The sequence below is a fragment of the Nipponia nippon genome, unplaced genomic scaffold (genome assembly GCF_047370975.1).
Source record: "Nipponia nippon isolate SJK-2023a ecotype South Korea unplaced genomic scaffold, ASM4737097v1 scaffold_1, whole genome shotgun sequence".
NCBI lineage: Eukaryota > Metazoa > Chordata > Aves > Pelecaniformes > Threskiornithidae > Nipponia > Nipponia nippon.
In genome coordinates, this window is record NW_028262290.1 from 8,572,148 (window position 1) to 8,593,383 (window position 21,236).

The following is a 21,236-nucleotide window of genomic DNA, read 5'->3' on the forward strand; positions in this document are numbered from 1 at the left end:
GATGGTCTGGACACATGCAGGTCAAGAAGTTTCTTCCTCCCCGGAGCTGCTGACATGTGCTCCTACACTGAAATGGAATTTCCCAGGGGCTTCAATTTTAGAGGTCAGTGAACGACCTTCCTCTGCTTGGTCAGGGTTAACACTTCTCTGAGTGCCAAGGGGACATAAAGGAAGTAGTTAGGTAACTCACTGATTCTGCACTATCGCGTCCTTTTTTATGTGTGCTGCCCACAGTTGTACTTTTTTATTTTATTGGAATGATTTTGCGGTTCCCCAGAAAGTGCAGAAAAAACATTGCAGAAGGGTTGGCACATTCAAGGAAACAGGAGAGGCTGAGAAAATGGATAGCACTACTAGTATCACAGAAAGTGGATCCCAGCCTTTGAGGATCCTAAAAGCCCCGCAAGATGTGGGAAGCGTTGTCTATCAAGCCCTTAAAAATCACAGAAAAAAATAATGTGTTGCCAAGGTTTAGACCAATTTCTCAAGTATATTCTTTCTGGATGTATATACAGCCATTAGTTCATGAGATGGGATACAACGCACCACACATTTCTGGCCTCATTAGAGGGGCGTGTCTAACTCAGATCCTAATGAAGGCTACCATGACCATCTGTGAGGAATGCATCTTATAGCTCTGAAAATGAGATATCTCTGAAAATGTGATAGCTCAGTTCCATGGCTTCTTGCCCTTTGGGCAGCTGAGGCCCTCGAGCAGGAAGATGAGCTTATGAACAGGGGTTCAAGAATTGTGAGGAAATGTGGGGAAGGAAAATGGGCCTTTTATTCTACACGATGCTCCCTTCATAAATACTTCCTTACTTGTTGAGTACAGCTAAATCTCTTCTGCTTGTTTTGGTCTACTTTGGCCAGTGCTTCCACTGAGACATGCAGCCTGAGCAGCTTTCTGGAGAGGCCTTACCCATTCCAGCAACAGGCATTTTTAACTACTGGATGAATGAATGTTTGGCTGATTTTGTCCTCAGTCCCACTGTGAGGACATATTGCATTTACTTAATAGGAAAATGTACTTTTTCTCCCTCAGTTTTTCCTTCCAATTTACCAGCATGGCCATTTTCTGAGCCCGGCACAAATTGGTTCTCTCTCGTTTGGAGTGCAGTTCATCTGCCCAGCCTACTGCAGATGCACCCATGCTCCCTCCCCTTGTGTTCAAAAGTGCCAGGGCATGGGGAAGGATTACCCCAAGGGCTGTCTAACTCCATTAGGCAGGTCTGTGCTCTCTCAATGGCTACAGCAGCTTTGGATCAGAACTGGCTGTGATCCAGCTGGCACAGAGCAATAGGAGGAAAGGTCCTCACCCCTTCTTCTGAGCCTTAACAGTGCTATCTGAGGACCTTCAGGAACTCCATTAAGGTAAGGCAAATTGAGCTAATTATGCATATTAATCATGCTTATTAGTGTAGTGCCTAATGAGGGTATACAGTCCTCCTTTTTACCAGGCATTAGGCAAACACACAACAGCTTACTGTCTAAATAGACAGACATCATATGTGGGAGGGAGGGCATGAAAGCTCTGAGCTGTACTAAAAAGACCTACCTGCAAAAATTGTTTATTTGTTGGCATGGATTTCCATCTCACTTCATTCACATCTGATTCCTACCAGTAAAATCAGAGAAGTCCTTTGCCTAAAGCTTATCACCTGCATGCCAATGTGCATATTGCATGATCCATGTAACAACACTTGTACCTCTACAGTGCTCCTGTTTCCATAACTAGGACTAGTCCAGACACAGTTATACAGATCTCTCCTGTACAGGCATCACAGGACTGGAAGCCAGCCTCTTCTTCCTGGCTACCTGCTGCCCTTAAAACTGACAATGAGTTTTGAAATTCCCCGTTCTCCTGCTGTGCCCCTTTGTGAGTAGAAAAAGTCAGCAGCCTGCAAGAAATACAGCGAAATTTATTTTTGGATCAGTGATGTAAATTCATCTTCTGAAACCAACTGTAATGTAGTTCTGGGACTTATTGACTCTGGATTCCTTGTGGGATCCAGATCAGGTTTGGATCCTTCTGTTCTACATTCAACATTATTCCTACAAGTTTTGCATTTTTTTAGACAGCCCTATGTGTTCTCCTACCACATCTCAGAGCTCACAACACCTGTCATGACATTCTTGTCACAAAAAATAGAATTCTGAGGGGCTTCAGAACAGACGTTTGAACTCCAAAAGTCTTCAAATCAAGCCTTAGTAATGTCAGAGGGTCAGAGGAGCACTATACAGGACCCAGAGGAGAAGCAGTGCCAACTGCTGTGTGGTGTCACCATAGCCAAACCACTCTAGCAGTCCTAGCCCTGATCACTGTAGACTATTATGCACCATTTGGGGCCAAGCTTTGGGGCCAAGGATGAAACTCAGATGTAGTCACTTACAACCTTTGAGGAGAGACCCATGAAACTGAAAGGAGGCTCTTCAGGGACTGAGAGCTATTAAATATTTAGAAGAACCCAATGAAGACCAAAACAATGAAGAAAGGGACTTCAGTAAGGAGAAGCTTAGGTACATATGCTAATACATGACATTTTCCTTTATGGGGTTTAAAGCCTTTGTATTTGCCCTTATCTCCATTTTCTAAGGCACCTGTATATGGCTAAAGAATACAAACAAAAATAATAAAAAACTACCCAAGAAGTTTCCAATAACCTTTCAGAAGTATTTTTAATTTGAAAATATTTCCTGTTCTTAAACAAAACACCTGAAGGAATTCATCTAGAAGCTGTCTCCTTTTGTCAGCAGGCTAGGTCATTGGCTCCCAGAATGCTCATATCCTAAAAAAAAAAGAGATCATTGCTAGGATAAAAAAGAGTATAAGGAAGTGGATACTTAAGTATAAGGGGTGCAGGAAATGTAAAATAGTCTTTGTGAGTAACCTACTGACTGGTTGATGTTGCAGCGGAAACTTGGAAACCAGGAGTGCAATGAACGCATGACAAAGTGCAGGTGACAGAGGTTTGTTTCTTGGTTCTGCCCTCCATGCGGCTGACAGGAGATCCATCGGGGCTGACAGCTTTGTGCTCTGTTTGGCTGAGATTCACCTAGTAAATCAGCTAGTATGGTATAAACTCCTGTGCTGTATGAATCAGTCCTTCTTTCCATTGAATTCAGGCTGGAAATATGTCTGCCACTGAGTGAGAGCAATGGGAAAGAGCAAGTAGGATGAAAGAGAAGGAGGCCAGAGGAGGGAAGGAGAGATGTTGCTTTGCCTTGGCCTGTGAAGTCCCAGGGACATGCCTCTTGGGTCTGCCAGAAGCTTTTGTTGCTCCATTGATGAATGTCCCTTTCTCCTCTGGGAGCGTCTGGTTATCATCGTCTACAGTACATTTCTGGATGTCTTCCCAGATATTTCTATGAAGACAAGGATTTTTTCTGTCTTGCACTTCCCTTCTGCTCTGATAAACCTTTCCATGTCACTCCAGGATTAACTCTGGTGGCTCACTGCTGTGAACAGCCAGACAACATACAGGTTGGGGTGATCCTGAGCATTTTTGGCAGTATGCTTTCTGTTTGCCACCCTCATATTTACACTATTCTGGCTGCCAGACCCAGGTTACCAAATATTTCACTATCTCATTATGCAGTATGCAGCATGCAAAGCTATCACCTCTTAATCTCTGCCAGCTTATACAGCATCAGTCTTTTGGGTGAATGGGAACTCCTCCACCATATCTTCATTACGCCATTCTGCCAACAATCCACTGGCTTTTTGAGCAGTGCTGTAGTCCTCCTGGTTCAGGTTCATAACTGGCATGAAAAGCTGCACCAGCAGAAACTTTTCCCCTGCATTAAAGATGAGACTGGTTTCACTGGTGAGGTTACAAAGTAGTTAGGTGACAGTGGACTATGATAAATTCAAAATGGCAGAAGGTGGACTGGGGAATTAGACTGTTTTCCTTCCCAGGTCTTCCTCTTTCAATGGACTGTGCTGTCCAGCTGGGCACTATCAACAACTTTCCAGGTGTCTCAGAGACCCTGTGCATCTTCTAACTCCTCTCTCCCAGCTCTTCAGGGTGCAGTCACCCACATAATGTCTTCAGGAGAGTCTCACCTCCTCTAGCAGCCAGACTGTCTCTACCTTGCCCATCCACACAGCTCCATTTGACACAGGATTGTCCGCTGGATTAATGTCAGTTGTGGCAGACAGCCCAGCCCCTCTCAGGAGCCTCTCGGAGCCTGAGCCAAAAGGTTATAATCCCCCACTCCTCATTACCTGCACTTAGCCAGTCTCTTGTACTGTGTATCTTGCAACCTCTTTGCTGATAACACTTTCTACTGTGTGCCTGTCAAGGGCTTTCCAATGGATTACTTTGTTGATACACTGAGCATGGTGGCAGTCAGATCATTATCAGGAACATGTGTTTGCTTCATGCTATGTAAACTGAAATACTTTGTTGAAATATTTCCTATTCTTCTCTCTGTATTACCACAGGAGTTTTGTACAGCCTTTATTTAGTCCTTTGATGATACAGAGAAATCCTGCTTGCTAGTCTAGTGTCTACTTACATTTCCATCGTTGCAGGATGCCTATCGTCTTCTCTTCCATGATAATTTGTTCACGTACAGAAAATTCTCTGCTTTGGTTTCACATACCATTCTCCTATGAAAGCCTCTGCTGGTCACCTACCTCACACCCACCAGCATTTTGAAGGATTGTCCTCCTTCCTGCCACTGACCTTGTGCCATTTGTTTCATTGTGTGCTGCTGTTTTCATCAAGGAGGGCTGCTGTGAGTGCAAATTGCTGATACATCTGAGCTTTGATACCCCAAACTGTATTGGATTTATCAGAAGTTGTTTCAAGTCTGTACCTCCTGGGTAGTCCCAGAAACCATCAGGCCATGAGACACCAACACTGTGGATCAATGTAAGAAACCATTATATCCAAAATTCATGTGATACAGAGCCAACAATGGTCAATCACACGGGGTTATGTGGATTTTATTCTTGCTAGTTAACATTTATACTTGACTAATGGTCAGGGACTGTGATCAGAATTGAGAAACAGGCTCAAACTCTAGAGGGAAGGAGCCAGAGCTCCCTCCCAGATACTTAGAGCACCCTAGCAGAAGTTGTCCCATAGATTCGCTGTGCTATGGCTAGCCATAGAATGTGCATAACTGTGAGCAGGATCAGGGATCTGACCTGACCACAGTTTTTTTTCTGGTTAATCCCAGTAAGAGTCTGGCTTGTGCAAAATTCAGTATTAGAATTAAGACCAATAACTCACCCCATTGACTCCCAGTTATAACGTGTGTGATTTTGTATTGAATTTCCTTTTTTCTTTCTCCTGTTCCAAATTCCATGTATGGCTTCTCCTTACTCTTCAGCTGAGTATGTATGCCAAAGAAAGAAGTCCTGACACAGACTTGAAGAGACCAGCCATGACCATGCTGAGCAATCCACACACACGAATTTAGATTTTGGGAGTTTTCTACATCCAGTTGGAGGAGATGACTTTCATTTCTATTGGGATGATACAGATGACTTTACTGGTTGGAATGTAAGTTGGCACACAAACATAGAGACTTGGTTCCTGTGTTTTGTTTATCTTGGGTTGTCTGAAACCTTTGGTTTACCAGTTTGATGGTCACCCAACATTAGAGAATATTCCTACAAGGGGAAAGAGCATGTTTGCAGCCTTTTCCATCTGGAAGAAGGCTCCAAAGTCAATGGTTACAGCAGTTACACTTTAACTTTTATGACATTTACAGCAATGTGAGTTCGTTCATCTCCATGTTTCAGGCTGCCTAGGCTATAATTTTATTTCCTGGAAGGATTCTGTCAAATAACCTGCAAAACATTTCCCAGAGGCAACAGAGAAAGGATAAAATAGCAACAGCTAGCCTTCAAATAGCCCAGCAACCCATCAGTAGTACAGCATCTGGTCTACAGACAATAATCAGCAATGACACGGAAAAAATTTGCACGTAGCCACTTCTTTATTTAAGTTATAGCTGAGGTTCTACAGTTTACCTCAACTCATACAATGATTTAATCATTCTTTTGATCTCTGGCAACCCCGGTAAAAGTTTCTTACATTTGATTTCTGGTTCTAACTTTTAAAATTAAATCAATAAGGCTTTGTTCAATGAGAAACTTCTAAGCTTGGGAATAGTCTAACTGACTTCAAAGGAACTAAAAGGTGTTTAAGTACCTTGGTGAATTAATAACTAATTGCATTATAACTTCTGGAATAAACTTAGCTTCATTTGCAAGTTCAGTATAATTTATTCAAACTTCCAATTATAGATGGAATGTATGAATAAACACAGTGGCATATCTGAAATTGTAAATTAAAGCTTGCATGAGGAAACGAAAACTAGCTTTAGATATACAGGAAGAAGCTAGTCTAATACAATTTCAGAAGCTCATCCACAAAATTATGTTTCTGCCTTTATTCTTGCAAGCTGAAAGATTATAAGGACTGACAGTATAAAATTACAAAGATAGGAGGAATAAATGAACTACTGGGAAGGATAGTCTGGATTGTCTATTCAAAGACAGTTCCTTTTGCTTTTTCTGCTGAAAAGGTTTCTGTTACTTCTCATATACAGAAAATACTGTAAATTTTTCTCTTATGCGATATTATGTACAGAAGTGACAATAAAGAAGTTTTGATGGTACTTGAACAGATTTCAAGAAGTCTTGCAGTGTGCTATGAAGAGATAATACATTTGTTAACTGAGGGAGAGTAACAAGACATATTTCTTTACCAAACCCAGATAAAATGTAGCCAAATTGCTGGACTGGTTAGGTGATATCCTCTCCTCCTTCCTTGTTCCCAAGGACAATGGAAACTTTCTTCTAGTGCAGAAGCTTTTTCAGCTGAAATCTTTGTGAAAGATTTTGTTATCTTGAAAACCCATTGAAAAAGCAAAGTTTAATAGAAAACTTTAAACTGTGATGTTATAATAGGTTCATTTTGTTAATTCAGATATGTGAATACTTAAGAAATTGACCTGGAATTGTCCCTTTAAATAAGCATTTGCAGAACCATGTCTTTTGTTTGCAAAAGAAATCCCCATCACATGTATCAGATACCACTAATACTTCTTGCATACTTATTTTGAGAAAGAAGCATTTAAAACAAGGCAAGATAATTCAGCTAATTTCAACTGCTGCATGATCACAGGGCAGTTTGGGTTAATTCAATCATTTTGGTGAGTTTACATCCAAGTTGAATATGGTTTACAAGAAAGAGTAAAGCTGAGTTTCTAACCACTATGTTGACTAAATTCCGCACATTATTCATCACTGTTGCAAACACACCACATCCTTCCTGTGCCGTTGCAGTCACCTGCTGTCTGAATGCGGTTATCAAAGTCATGTGTTATTATGATGTATGGTGCAGTAAGCTGGGAGAAGATTTTCCGCATAAATCAAAATAGCTGGAGGCTTGCAAGTTAGACTAATTTACATCAGGGTCTCGACCTGCAAGAAATAAAATGATAAAAATGTCTTTTCACCTTTTTTAATTATTTCAAATGTTGCCATAAGCAACTGCAGAAAATTGCTTTTCCATTACTGAAGACAAAGCATGTGGACTGCTGAGTGTGGGTGGCAGGAGGCATTTGGAGAAGGGGCAAAAGTCATTTACAACATCACTTTGTCCTTATCAGAAGCTATCTTGGTATCCTGCAAAGGGCAGATAAGAAAGGCCTATTGGGCATCTCCTGTCTCCAAGCGATCTCTTTGTGAAGTCTCTTTTCTTGTGTAGTAACTAACAGAAAACCTTACATATGTTTATTTTCTGCAGAATAGGATCCCAGCATTTTTGTTCAGATGAGATAGGTAGCTGCCAGCTGAATAAAGGGAAGGGCTATTATCAGGTTACATTGACAAAGCTGACATTTTCTGTGCTGTCGCAACTACTCTTTCCTTCTCAGGGGTAAGTACGTCACAGTATGCAACTTAACAAGCAAGTGATCTAGTTTTAGTATTTATAAGGTTTCCATTAACCCAGGTTTCTCATACAGGAACTTGAATCACTACTCTGCAAGGAATGAAAATCCCTAAGCTGCTATGGATGGAGCACTGAGGCTCAGAGACAGAATCAGCCTGCATGTCTGCAGCTGTGCCTTCAGCTGAGTCACCCTGAAACACCTACGTGGTAGGTGGCACGGAGCATGTTGGGCTGGGGGACAGGTTCATGCTTTAGCATACACTGCCACACGTCCTGTCCTAGCTGGACCTGGCTGGAGGGCTCCATGGCTCTGTCTGCCCTGTTTCTTTCTTGGTACAACCAGGGCATGGGTTTAAACAAACCCAGGTTTCACCCCAAGGTGGAGCAACAAGGCTGCAAGGACACATCCCAGAACGACTGAACTGGGTTCTTGGATGGGCAGCAGACAGGGATGGAAGTCTGAATCAGCATCAAGCATTTAACACTCATTGCAATCTGTGAGCCCAGATATTGCCTGAGGACCTGGGCCTGGCTGGTGTGCACAGAGGAGAGCTCTAGGGGAAGGAATGACTGGCAGATAGGCCTTCTGAATCAAACACCAGAACCTGTCCTGAGGGACCACCCCTTTTGCTTGACAATAGGGCTCCCAGCTCTCCCATGTATCCTGTCAGATCCCAGAGGACCTGCGGAAATAATGAAAGAGGTACATTAAGGATGATACCCCATGCATGATATAAAGGATTTGCCAAAAAGTGTCATAGGGACAAGCCCAGGAAGTGTACCCCGAGTCCTTCTGTCTGAAGATGTATTTGCAAGGCTTGTTAGGAGCTTTGGGTTTGAACACTACCCTGTTTCCCCTGAACATCTTTAATCTCTTAAATCTCGGACTACAGTGCCCGGTCCAGATCCTTCCTGAGGCCCAAGAAATAGTATGTCAAAAGGTTACATTTCAAGCTTGTCACATGAACAGCATTGGTGATTTTTCTATTGTAAAACAAGCTGTTAAGACCTGATACTGAGGACTGAACATGGAAGTTACAGGTTGCTTCGAGAGAGGTATCAGGGACTTCAGCCTCTCTTAAAAGCTCCAGAGAGTACCGAATAGGGACCAGAGATCTCCAGTGCACTGCAGAAAAGGAAGAGAGGCTCAGCACTGAGGCCAAACATCAAATAACCCGCACAACTCCAAAACTTGCCCATCTGGGAGCCCACTGGTAAACGTTAATCTCTCCTTGGGAGAGTTAAATTCTTTTAAAAAAAAAAAAATATTTTGCTTTTTGTTTTTATCCACAGCTGGCTTTCATTAAATATCTGAAAAATAGGTTTGGGACTGGTTTTATTTTCTGAAAATATCTTTCCATGAATCAACTGAGATATTTAGAGAGGAACAAAAATGTCTGCAAACATCCTTTGGAAACAAAGCTGTGCAATGTGTTTTATCTATTTCTTTTAAAATGAATGGAATGAAAAGTGTGGATGGACTTTTAACCCCCTTCAGGACGGTGACACACCGGTGAAGCAGTATGGGAAACCTATTCAATAGCATATCTATGGATAAATGGAAGAATTCAGTTTCTGAGGCTTCTTATTCTTAACACTAAATTCCATTTCACAAGGCATACGTATGTGTATCTCTAAAGTATTACCTGAAAAATCCTCTTAACACTTACAACAGCTTTCATCTCTCTGCTTTCTGCAAGGACTAATCCATACCTACAGAAACAAGGGACCTTTTGTTCAGTTCCAGTCTTAGCACATTTTTTGTTAAATTTTTCCTCTGTAGATGCATAACAGGGTAAGACATAATATGGACCCAGAGAAGTAAATACAAAGGCAGGCTTAACCTGAATGCATTAATCTCAACTCTAAGGAAGACTGGATAGCTTGAGGATATTTTCTACCTGTAGTTGATACAGATCTTTATGTCATAATTTGTTCATGGCTCTGATTACCTGCTTTGGCTGGTCCTAGAACCCCAATGACAGAATAAATTGAATCCACAGTAATAGTGCTAGGTTACATCTATATTAGTAAATTGAATATTTCCAAGACTGACCTCTGGTACTGAGGTGAGCTGGCATAGATTGGTCCCAAACTGGACTCTTGGACTCCTTTCACCTTCAGAGCAGGATGTCTGCACCCAGAGTGTTTCCTGGCAGCAGTTTCCAGCCCCACTAACCACCCACCTGCACCGGGATTTGTGTCAGTGTCACTTAACATGGGACAAAAACATCCCAGGGACCATCCTGGGCTCAAGAGAAGAAATGTCAAAACGCAGCATCAGAGGATGTTCCTGGTCTGGTGTCATTGATGACTATATATATGCTTATGCTAGACAACGCACCCATGCCTGGGAAAGGTGCTGAGAACAAAGTCCTTGTTGTGCATGTGTGACACAGGCTTATTGTGCAAAGTGGGGCACATCGCTCATGGAATGCTTCCTTCCTTCCCACTGCTGTTTCTTTCAGCTCACAGGAATTGTGGCTCTGGCTACTATTATGAACAAAGACAGTCAGGTAAGCTTGAGGAAAGAGTGCAGGGGCCACTGGTATTCAGATTAAAATACTTCAAGCCCATATTCCTACCACGGATTTTTGATGCGTGTTTCCTGTTCGTTTCAACGCCCTTCCCGACAAACGGGCATTTTCAACAGCTCATTTAACAGCGTGTATAATTCACTGGTGAGTTACACACCACCCCATCTGTGCCAGCCCACAGAGCATAAGGGCTGGGATAGCCCCCAGCTACAAAGCCCAGCTCACAGTACAACCTCATTCATCTCATTCTCATGCTTCTGGTTCACACGCCTGTCCTGCCAGCCAATTCAGCAGCTTGTACACATGCGCCTATTAAAACCAGAATAAACTGGTGATACCCAGCTCATTATAACATTGCTTCATATGTTTGGCTTTGTCTTATTATGGATGATTTCTGTTTTAGATCCAGAATCTGCCTAGTGTGGGCTCAGTGGTCGGTGTCGACAGACCAGCTAGCATCTTCCCCAGAAGAGCTATGTGTGGAAATTGGTGATTGCTGCTTTTTTATTCAGCTCCAAAAACTTCAGGGAATACTTCATCTACCTCATTCCTGGGTGTCCTCTTCCTTGCTCTCTGAAATACATCTTGAATGCTCCCTGCTTGGGGATTGCTCTTCATTCCTTTTTTACATGCTACCTCACACAGTGATGCCTTGCACCCGATCATGTTTCTTGCTGCAACTGTGAGATAAATAATACTTATATTTTACCCTTTCAGGCTCTAGTCTTTTGGTATTTGTGACAGATTTTATACTCAGTCCTGGTTTTAATATATCAACATTTTAAAATTAATAAAACTTTGGACATGGAATGGCTTTGTGCATATCCTGTGTGTCATAGTCACCCAGATCAAAAAGTAAATTTTTTTTTTTTAAACTTAACGTTGTCTTAAATATGTGTGGGCTAAAGGCTGTCTTCGAAGTATGTATTCATTCCATACAGCAATAGCAGGAGAGAGGTGATGCTGGATATTTTCACAGGTACAAAGCAAATGGTGCCACAAGTCTCTGCTTCCTTCTACAGGGGCACTGGTCGTTCTTTCCTTTCAAGTCACTCCCTGTTGGTTTTGACCTTCTTAAGTGTCTCCTTTTACTGCTTTTTCTCTTTGCTGCCCACTGGAGAAATATTGGAGTAAAGTCTGACCTCAGTGATTCATCCAGGGCCACACAATGAATAGGTTTCTTTATGAAGAACCAAAGATGAGGACACTGACTCGTGTTTCTGTCCCACTCAGATGGCAGCAGTCCTTCTCCTGCTCGTTCTGTGGCTAACTTCAGTGGCAAACTTTGGTCCACTGCATACTCACGTGCATGTATCTAAAATCCCACATGTGCATGTGTGTGTACACGCACATGTACACAATTATTCCCCTGCTTGCTGGCTCGATGCCACTTTCTTCAGGCTAATGTTGATGTAGAACCAAAAAGTGCGAACTAGAGCAGCAAAAAATTTCCCTGTTGTTTAGATCCTGGCAAATGGTAGATGAGCTCATATTGCAGTTGCAAAGGCTAGGGGTAAGGTAGGGCTGCTAAAGGTGTTGAATGCAGTTTCAACAGTCACTCTTTCCTCCTTTGTTGCATGATAATGAATCGAGAAGAAGTAATCAAGAAGAAGTCCCTCTCCTCTTTCCTACAGGGTTCTCTTCCAAAATTCTGGTTGATTAAAACCATCTTTAATTTTAGGGCTACAGACATTATATTTGTCCAGAAGTGAAAAGAGAAATGAGCTGAATTATCAGAAATATAGTTGGGTGTTAACACTGAGAATATAGGAATGGGAAACAGTGATTAAAAAAAACCCTCTGCAAAGGCTGATACCCATGTCAGACTGCAGCCCACTTCAAGGTTCTGCCCAAGTTAACACTGCAGAAGTTCCAGTGCCCCAAGGCCTTAAGCAATGAACACATGAACACATCCTGGCTTCAAAAGGAGACTTAAAACTCTCGAAAAAGAGAGTGGTTCACTTAAAAGATGCTGTTTGAAGAACTAATTGCCACTAGAGACAACACAAGGCCCTAAGCTTTGGGCCGAGACATCTAACAAGTTAGAGGTCTGGAGGAAGTGGGAGGGTGAAGTAGCACCATAGTGGGTGGCTGATTAATCTGTGAATATGTAGCCCTTGCACTTTGGATGTCTTCAACCATTGTAGCAAAATGTGATTCATCATGGGGAAGCAGAGTGACAGTTCAGTCTGAGAAACTTAAAAAAGTGAGATTTGAAAAGCTTCATTAAAGAAATGACAGGGATGGGAGGTGGGGAGGTTCCTAAGAAAACTTTGTAAGAGATTTTGCTTTTTAATATAAGTCTCTATTAAATTAAATGAGCATGAACTTTGCACAGAAATGAGGCATTATGTCCCATGAGATTTCATCTACCTGTCATTACACCCAATGAAAGAACCTCCATTAATCAAAAAAGAGAAATATTTTCATCTAATCACTGAAGGAACCTAAGGACCCATAATCTTTTTCAAGTTTGGTTTAATTCACATGCTTTTCTTTTCATCAGTCTTTCCATTACCTGCATGCCTCACCAATGTAAAGGAAACTGTTTCTGTAAAAGAGCTGGCAAAAATTAAAGGCTTCCAGCTTTCTGGAAATGTTATGTTTCAAAATTAAATTTCAATACAATACTCATATTGTGTTTTCCTCATTCTCTGTATACCTAACTCAGTCACTGAGGATCTACTTTGCAAAAGTGCCCAGTATGTCCAGTTGTATCTTAAGTCAGTAGCAAACTATGCTTCAGGCATGGGAGTTGTATGACTGGTAGTGCTCAGAAAATTATGGATGTAGTACTTCATAAGGGAATGAATGTATACGCCAGATTTTAATCTCAGTCCTCTACCTCTGAATAGAGATGTTGAGAGGTGTTTTTTACTTGTGTGTGTGTGCATGCATGTGCATGCAAGTGTAGAGACAAATGCCACAGAAGAGCAAAAAGTATACTGGATATATGATCACCAACCAAAAATGTGGGGGAAAGAAGTTTCTGTTAATTTATTCAATACTTCATAAAGTCACTGAAGAGATATGCTCCAAATTAAAAATAGCCCACTAATTTGTCATTGAGGACTGAGTTCACGTGCATACAAATGAGGAGGATGAATGAAAAGTGAACAGGAAAATTAAACCTGAACTGTCCCTAAATTCTGAATGCTTGAATTTGCAGTCTTAATATTCATTTAGTGTGCATTTTTGCATGTAAAATTTCTTGAGTATTAAACCAATGGCGCCAAATGTAGCTTTATATCTAGACTACAAGACATTTGTCAGTCTCTTTTCCCCCAAAAAACTTAATAGAAAATGTGAGTCACAGGAAATTACATAAGAAGAGCTGTATAGAATATATATTGCTAATAAAACATTTCACTTTCTCAAATGTTGGTAAGTCACTTAGATCTGCATCGTGGTATTGACCTGCATTGAGCTGTGTGCATGTGTCATAAGCAATGTGCTGGGACTGCTCAGGAAACCTCCAGAAGGCAAAAGCTGTTACAAAATGAATTAAAACTTTTTAGACAGTGAAGGGACAGACCACTATCTCAAATGTTGCAAAATTAAAGTACCACTTGTATGGTAGCTTGAACAATGGAGCCTCAGTCTTGCAATCTTAATAAAAATGATGAATGGCTTGTTTCCAACAAGAAAGCTTTGTAAATGCACTCACCTTCCAAGGAAAAGTTGAGGGAGTAGACACGTTCCTACAAGACACTCATAAACCTCACAATCCATTGCTGAAGGTGCTTGGACTCTCCCAGAATCAGGCCTGGCAGCTCCCTTGAGAAAAACTGTATCATTCTTTGATATCTAGCGAATATAATTTGATGATGATGTCAAAGACAAGTCATCTCTTGTCACAGTCACCCTTGCATCTACAGGCTTTTCAATGGGAATGTTGTAAAGTTTGGCTTTTTATTCCCTCCTCTTCTAAAGCTATTCCAGACCTGTTCCATGCAGTTATTCTGTGCTGCTCTGAATCAGAAATACTCAGCTCAGCAGTTGGGAGCATGTTTGGCATTTGTATAGATTTATGTCATGTATTCCTTTCAAGTAAAACCGCAGGAATGTAGACGTGAAGATGACAGGAGAAAAAAGGCTGACCAGGAGCTGTTATTAGACTGTAACTTGCCAGACTGCTGTAGAAGAAACACAACACATTGACTCTTTGGGGATATCACCTTTCAACCTCCCACCCTCTCCCGAAGCACTTGTACTAATAGACATTAGCTTGTGGAGATGAGTGAAACAGCGAACATCCCCCTGTGCCTTGCCTGAGCTTTCCAACACACTCCAAAGTCAAAGCCTATAGCTATTGGCAAAACTATTTTAAGTTTCCTTCTTGCACTAGTTTTAAAATAGAATTTAAACATGAGATTTGACGAGATGTAAAGGCACCTACTGTTGAAGGGTATGATGAATACAGAGATCTTTCTATGACTGATAATCATCTTTTTCTGGCTCTCACACTCTTATCTTTAAGGGATGAGGAATTAGCAGCCGGAGCCCTAGCCAGCATATAGGTGGGATCACCAATGGAGTCAGAGCTGGTTCAGAACTTCTTTGCACTTACGAAACGTGGGCAGGAAGGACCTTTGAAAGGCTGCAAGGAGCAACTTTACTCAAGGAAAGCCAAACAACTTTTTTTGAGCTAACAGACATTAGAACTTCCAAGAAAACCACCAAATAATGGATTAGAATGACCTCAAAACAAGAAGATGCTTATGCCTTTGAGTCCTCCCTCCTATTCCAGCAGGAATTTCTGGGTGAAGGACTAAGCCAGAAACCAGACTGGAGGACCTTAGTTTTGCCTTTGGTCTCCAAAACTATACATTGTTAAAAGCTGTTTTTATCTAAATACTTCCAGTGAGATTAGTTTGCAGTCATACTTACAGCACCATGGAGTAACAGCTATCCTCATAAGAGCATACACATAGTCATTCCTCCTAAGGATCAACCTAATCCCATATCTACTGACACTTGTGGCAAACAGTACAAAAACAGATGCCTAGGGAAAAAAGAAAACAGGGCAAGCATGTATAAGTTCCCCCAAGCACTCTCCCAGCCTTCGATTATTTCAGTGAGTCTAAGCCTGATGTGCTTTGTCTACTCATAATCCCCAAAGGATCTCTTCTTTGTCCTTGTCCTGTCTCCCCTGAAGCCCAGGTAAACTCTTTGCATCCACACAACCCTTTAACTATGACTTGCACAGGTCCACCACCCATTGTCAACAAAACCTACCTGCTTGTTTTGAGCAGCTCCTAACATCATTTAATGGCCCTTAATTCTTCAAATGGAAACCCATATGAACTTGCCTTATCAACAAGAGGCATTTTAATCAGGTTCCCAACTGCCATCATAAGCAGAAACTAGTTATTATCGCCATAATGTGACTGTGTCCTGATGTCATGCTCTCTCAGCTTATGTTATGAGCTGTTTTCTCCACTGTGCTGATTTTTCTTATCTTACTTTTAAGCTGGAGAAGGAGGAGGGGAATTGTGTCCTCTTCTGACAGGAATCATGTGCTTCACTGAGTAATGTGCGTGGAGGACAGGGAGAATTTATCTCCCCCTCTTTTTCCTGTTCAGTTTACAATCAGCCTACTTTAGTCAGTAGGAGAAATCTGAAAGAGACAGTTTCTTACCATGAAAGTGACTCCCAAGCAGTCTGGGTTGTGGTTAAACTGCCTCCCACACACTAATAAGCAGTGAATCAAAGCAAACAAGCAAAACTTTTCCCTAAAAATGTAGCATTTCAACAAACAAGCTATAATGTTGCCAGACATAGGACTGTGGATCTGAACCAGACTGGAGGTACCCCTAGCCCAGTAAATGAAGAGTCCTACATTCCTGGGAGGAAACTAGCAGTCAGATGTGGGATTATCTGCTCTCCTCCTTTGCACTGCGATTTCCATTCTAATCTCAGTCTGTTAGAGAGTGACTCCAGCCCTGCCACATGCATCGTGGTATCCCACTGAAAAATGTTATTAGCCTGAACTGCTCTGCCTTTGAATGTCCTCAGTATCTGTAAAAGTCTAATCCCCTTTCACTCCTTGCTGAGTTGCTCTCCTGGGAGCCTCCTACTGCCACCCTGAATAAAAAAAAACTACACGGGTTTATTGGTTTTGGTATACTTTTGCTTTGTTGAACGTCCCCCTACCCTTGTGCTTTACAACAGGCAAAACCCAGAAGCTGCTAATTTACTTTGTCAAGGCCTTCTGCTGGCTGTGATTCCCTCCCAGCACACCATGCACATGGGTGAGGGGTGCAACCCCAGCAGCACGGTTACCTCACCTCCCTCACTGCCCTGCCCTGCCTGAGCCCGAGAAAACCAAAAAGCAGGAGACCACTAGGAAAAGAAATGTGAAGAAATATCTTTTGCTTGCTCTGAAACACCCTCAGTCAATGGAAGGGGGAGCTGAAGAGGAGAGAGGCCTTTCTGCCTGCCTCCCTCCTCCTGAGCAACACTTCAGCGGGGAGACAGAGAGCCAGCATGGCTATTAGGGGGCTGTCAATCCCCATGAATGACTTGACAGGTTGGAGAGGTGTGTCTCCAAAACTGACAGCTTCTGAAGGCGCAAAGTGTTGCAGGAGATGAAACAGGATGAGGAGCAGATGAAAGGCAGTCCCAGGCTCTCTGAGCTGTGCAACAGCACATAGTCCCTCCCAGCAGTGGGACTGGCTGCAGATTCCATCATAGCATGGCTTTATTGCAGGAGAAACGGTGGCTTCCAGCAAACCTTGATGGTGTGTGCATGCGTTTGGTGTGGGCATGTCCAGAAATACCCTCACGCTGTTAACCTACAAAAGGTCCGATCCACACCTATAAGAAGGCCTGAGCAGCAATCTTTAATGGCTGTATTTGTGCATAGTCCTTTACTGGGTGTCCATGCCCAGGCACTGGCAGTGGGGCTGCATGGGGGCTTCTGTGAGGAGAGGCCAGGGCTGCCCCGTGCCGGACACAGCCGGTCCCAGCCGGTCCCAGCCAGCTCCAAGGGCCCCACCGCAGGACACAGCTGAGACCCTCAGCCAAGCTGGGGGCGCCTCCGGGAAAACAGGTTGCCGAAAGGGCCAAAGGCGGCCCAGGCAGAGGAGGAGGAAGCCAAGGAGGGAGCAGCAGCAGAGGGAGCCCGAGGCTGCAGGAGGGCAGGAGGGGCTGCAGGCCCGCAGCAGGGATCCCCTGCAGCCCCGCAGAGCCCCCGCTGGAGCAGAGCCCCAGCCTGCAGCCCGGGGAGGGCCCCAGGCCGCAGCAGGGGGATCTTTCCTGCAGGACCTGCGGCCGTGGAGAGCCCAGGCGGGAGCAGGTTGTCCCTGAAGGCCTGCAGCCCCGGGAAGGGCCTGTGCTGGAGCAGGGAGAGGTGTGAGGAGGGAGGAGCGGGCGAGAGGGGCTGGGATGGACTGACCGCAACCCCCATCCCCACCCCTGCGCCCCTCGGGGGAGGGGAGTCGGGGGTGAAGGGGTGAAAAGAGGAAAAAAGGGTGGGTGGGGGGAAGGTGGTTTAGTTTTTGTCTTTGTTTCTCACCGTCGAAATCTACTTTAATTGGCAATAAAATAAATTAATTTTCTCCAAGTCAAATCTGGTTTGTCTGTGATGCTAAATGGTGAGTAGTATCCCTGTCTTTATCTCAACCCATGAGGTTTTCTCATCCTATTTTCTCCCCCTGTCCTGTTGAGTTGGATTTAGTGAGAGGCTGGGTGAGAGTCTGGCCTTTTGCCAAGGCTAAACAAACAGAAGTCCATAGGTTTTACCAAGCTTTTCCAAAGCCTATGGAAGATAATAGCATCACAAAAAGACCCCTCCATCTGAGGTCCTTGCATAATTTAGGAAAGTCAACATTATGCTACTGATGTCAGCAGAGTTACATTCGATTGACTCCAATATGAATTCAAAGTCATTCCCCTAGATTTTGTCTTCAACAGGCAGCACACAAATACGAAATGAAAATAAAATTACCAGATTGCTAACAGACTGAAACTGTGGCAGGAACAGCTTAGAATAGATTTACTGAGGAGTGTTTTCAGCCTGAAGATAACTGGGTGATGGGCCAGATTTCTAAAGAAGTGGCAAATGAAAAGCTGGAAAAAAAGAGTATTTGGGGGTATAATTGCTGAAAAGTAAACATGGAGAAGCTAGTTTTCCTTAGGTAGGTCTTTCCTTCTAATTCATTTCTGTTTTCTTTACCCATCCATGTTTTATGGACAAATACTTTCAGCACAAGGATCCTGCAATGCCAGAACATTTCCTGCCACACTTTTTGACACAGTTCGCTAAAACAGTGTGGTCTTCTATATTTTTTCAGTTAGGAAAAACTGCTGACAGAGACAAATACCTCTTTAATGGAACCCCTTTTATTTAAAGAAACATGGTCACAATTTCCGTGACTGTGATAATTTCTTTCCTCAAATTTTCCCAAGCACTACCCCACCCCCCACCAGGTTGTCTCTGCATCCCAGTGTTTATTCCTCCCAAATCTGACACTTTTCTTCTGGCTGTTCTCTCCACTTGTATCATCTTTTGGCTTCTCAGAGACCCAAAAACCTTACTGAAAAATAGATAATTGTTCATGCATGCTTTACAAGTGTCTTTGCTTGGGCCAATGCTTTGTGCCTGTGCTTGAAGTAAAACTGCTGTCATTGCTGCTAACTAGCTTCATAAAGAAGCCTTATGAAATCTTAAAATCCTCGAAAGAAGAGCAGTGGTTATACCTAATCTGTAGCATTATTATTTCTTGCCTTCTTTTTTTTTTTTTTACATAGTCTTAAGGTGCACACATTATGCATCAGAACATAATTAACTTACTATTCCTCTTAGCACTTAAAATATAGCTGTTGCGACTGGCTGGCCTAGCTCCAAGTGCTTCAGTGATATTATTCGTCTACCCAGGAGCATCTTGAAAATTTGATTGCAATTAATGATTTCATAGAAATGGTTCTTACCTTGTTAATGGTTGTCTTGTTCAGCATTCATACAGATCCCAGGGGTCTGCTCGTGGTCCACATCACTCAGTAGCTGACTACTAACTGCTATACTCAGGACAGATAGGTTTTCTTACCCACTAAAAAAAAGAACATAATAATTTAACAATCAATGGTAATAAAACAAATTATGTCAAATTCTCTCCAAATCAGTAGCTTATTAACTGCACAAGTTCAGAAATAGAGTGTCGAAGTCATTGCCAGAGGATCCTGTGGAGGTTGAAGTTGACCTAGGTTCAAAAGGAAATTAAACAAAGGCTATCAGACACAAAGACATTCTTCCGCTTCAGGAACTCCCTGCCCTGCAGGTCACTAGAAGATTGGAGAATACCCCTTATATTTGCCATATTCTTTACTGTGCATTTAGCATCTGCTACTGGTCATTGCCATGAGAGACTGTTGGGATAAATGGACCTTTATTTGGATGTAGTATGGTGACTTTTCATATTTAGGTCATGTGAACTAACATGTCTGACCTTAAAGCTACATCAGTGAACTAAAGAAGGCCACTGCAAAACTCAAGAACTGTTGCGGAGCCATCTGTTTCCTGGACAGTAAAAAGTTAGCCTGAAAGCAACAGACAGATAAAGCAAAGACCTCACACACAGAGTGGGACTTGCCATGGAGCCATCACTGGAAAGAAAAGGCTAAGGATTCTGGCATTAGGGAGTGTCTGTAATCCAAATCTCTCCCAGGTTTTCGGTTTGTGATTGACAGGTCTGTAGCTGGGGAAAAAAAACCACCCCCAAAACTATGTCTATATTCACAAGAACGTGTTTGCCAGCCCCATTTTGGCAATGGCAAAAAAATTGGTTTCTGGTCAGTTGCAGCCAACACTGCTATCTTGGAAATAAATGAAACTTTTTATAACCTTTTCCATTCCAGCTGTACTGACAAGGTTTTTGTTGGCACTCCCAGCACATATGACGGAGGTGTTTTAAAGACACCCTGCCAATACCTCCTGAGAGGTGTCCCTGGACGAGTTTAGCTTTGTGCCTACTGTCAGAGGATTTCCAGACCTGAGCCTCTCATTAACTCTATCACGGTCTCATGCTCCAGCAGGATTTCCACTCCATCTCTTTCAGACATCTTTGCAGACTAACACTTTCATACTAGTAGCCCACCTACTAACTTTCCTACAAAATCTTAACTCTAGAACTTCCTTTTAATCTCTGTGCTCATCCTTCATCAGGGGAGCAGGTGTGTTAGCCAGGGTTTCATCTTTGCTGTGACTTACCTGTAACCTTGTTGTGCTAATTACAATCCCAGGTAAGTCACATCTGACATGAGGAACTTGCAGTAGCCACCATTGTTCTGGGAGTCCCCTGATCGACCCAGAGGCTTTGTTAATACTGCTTACTATTTTTCCACAGCTAAAATTTCACCCAGAAAATCTCAGAACCTGTTTTAGTGTCAAAAATGTGTAACATTTTCCTGTGAAACACCTTAGGTGCATAGCACAGTCCAACTCACAATGTCTCCCAAAAGGCTCACATAGTGTTCACAAATGAATGCTCTGTTTTTCTTAGGGAACCTGCCAGAACTCTGCTGACGCATCAAGCATAGAAAAATATTTGATTTCGGCATTCTCTCCTGGAATTTCTCCCCAGGTAGGGAGGAAAAATTCACTCCTTGTTATAAATGTATTTAGTTCTTTGGGGTCCATACTGATGGGATGTTTTGCACTTGTTTGTTTGGAGAGGCTTTCACATGACCAATGAGTTCACCAGCTTTGCTGATTTTATTTTTTTCAACTCTTGTGACCCCTACAGCAATAAACCAATTAAGCTCCTCTGCCAGCCTCTGC

At 42.7% G+C, this 21,236-nt stretch overlaps 1 long non-coding RNA gene across 1 annotated transcript in view; it reads right to left on the reverse strand.

The window, feature by feature from the left end:
• Positions 1-7,121: 7,121 nt before the first annotated feature.
• Positions 7,122-21,236, reverse strand: part of LOC148057239 (uncharacterized) — a 46,380-nt gene continuing 32,265 nt past the window's right edge. The window contains exons 2-3 of the long non-coding RNA XR_015707151.1: positions 19,391-19,509; positions 7,122-7,447 (exon numbers count right to left, since the gene is read on the reverse strand). This is a non-coding gene — a long non-coding RNA (uncharacterized LOC148057239). The remainder of the gene's footprint in view (positions 7,448-19,390; positions 19,510-21,236) is intronic.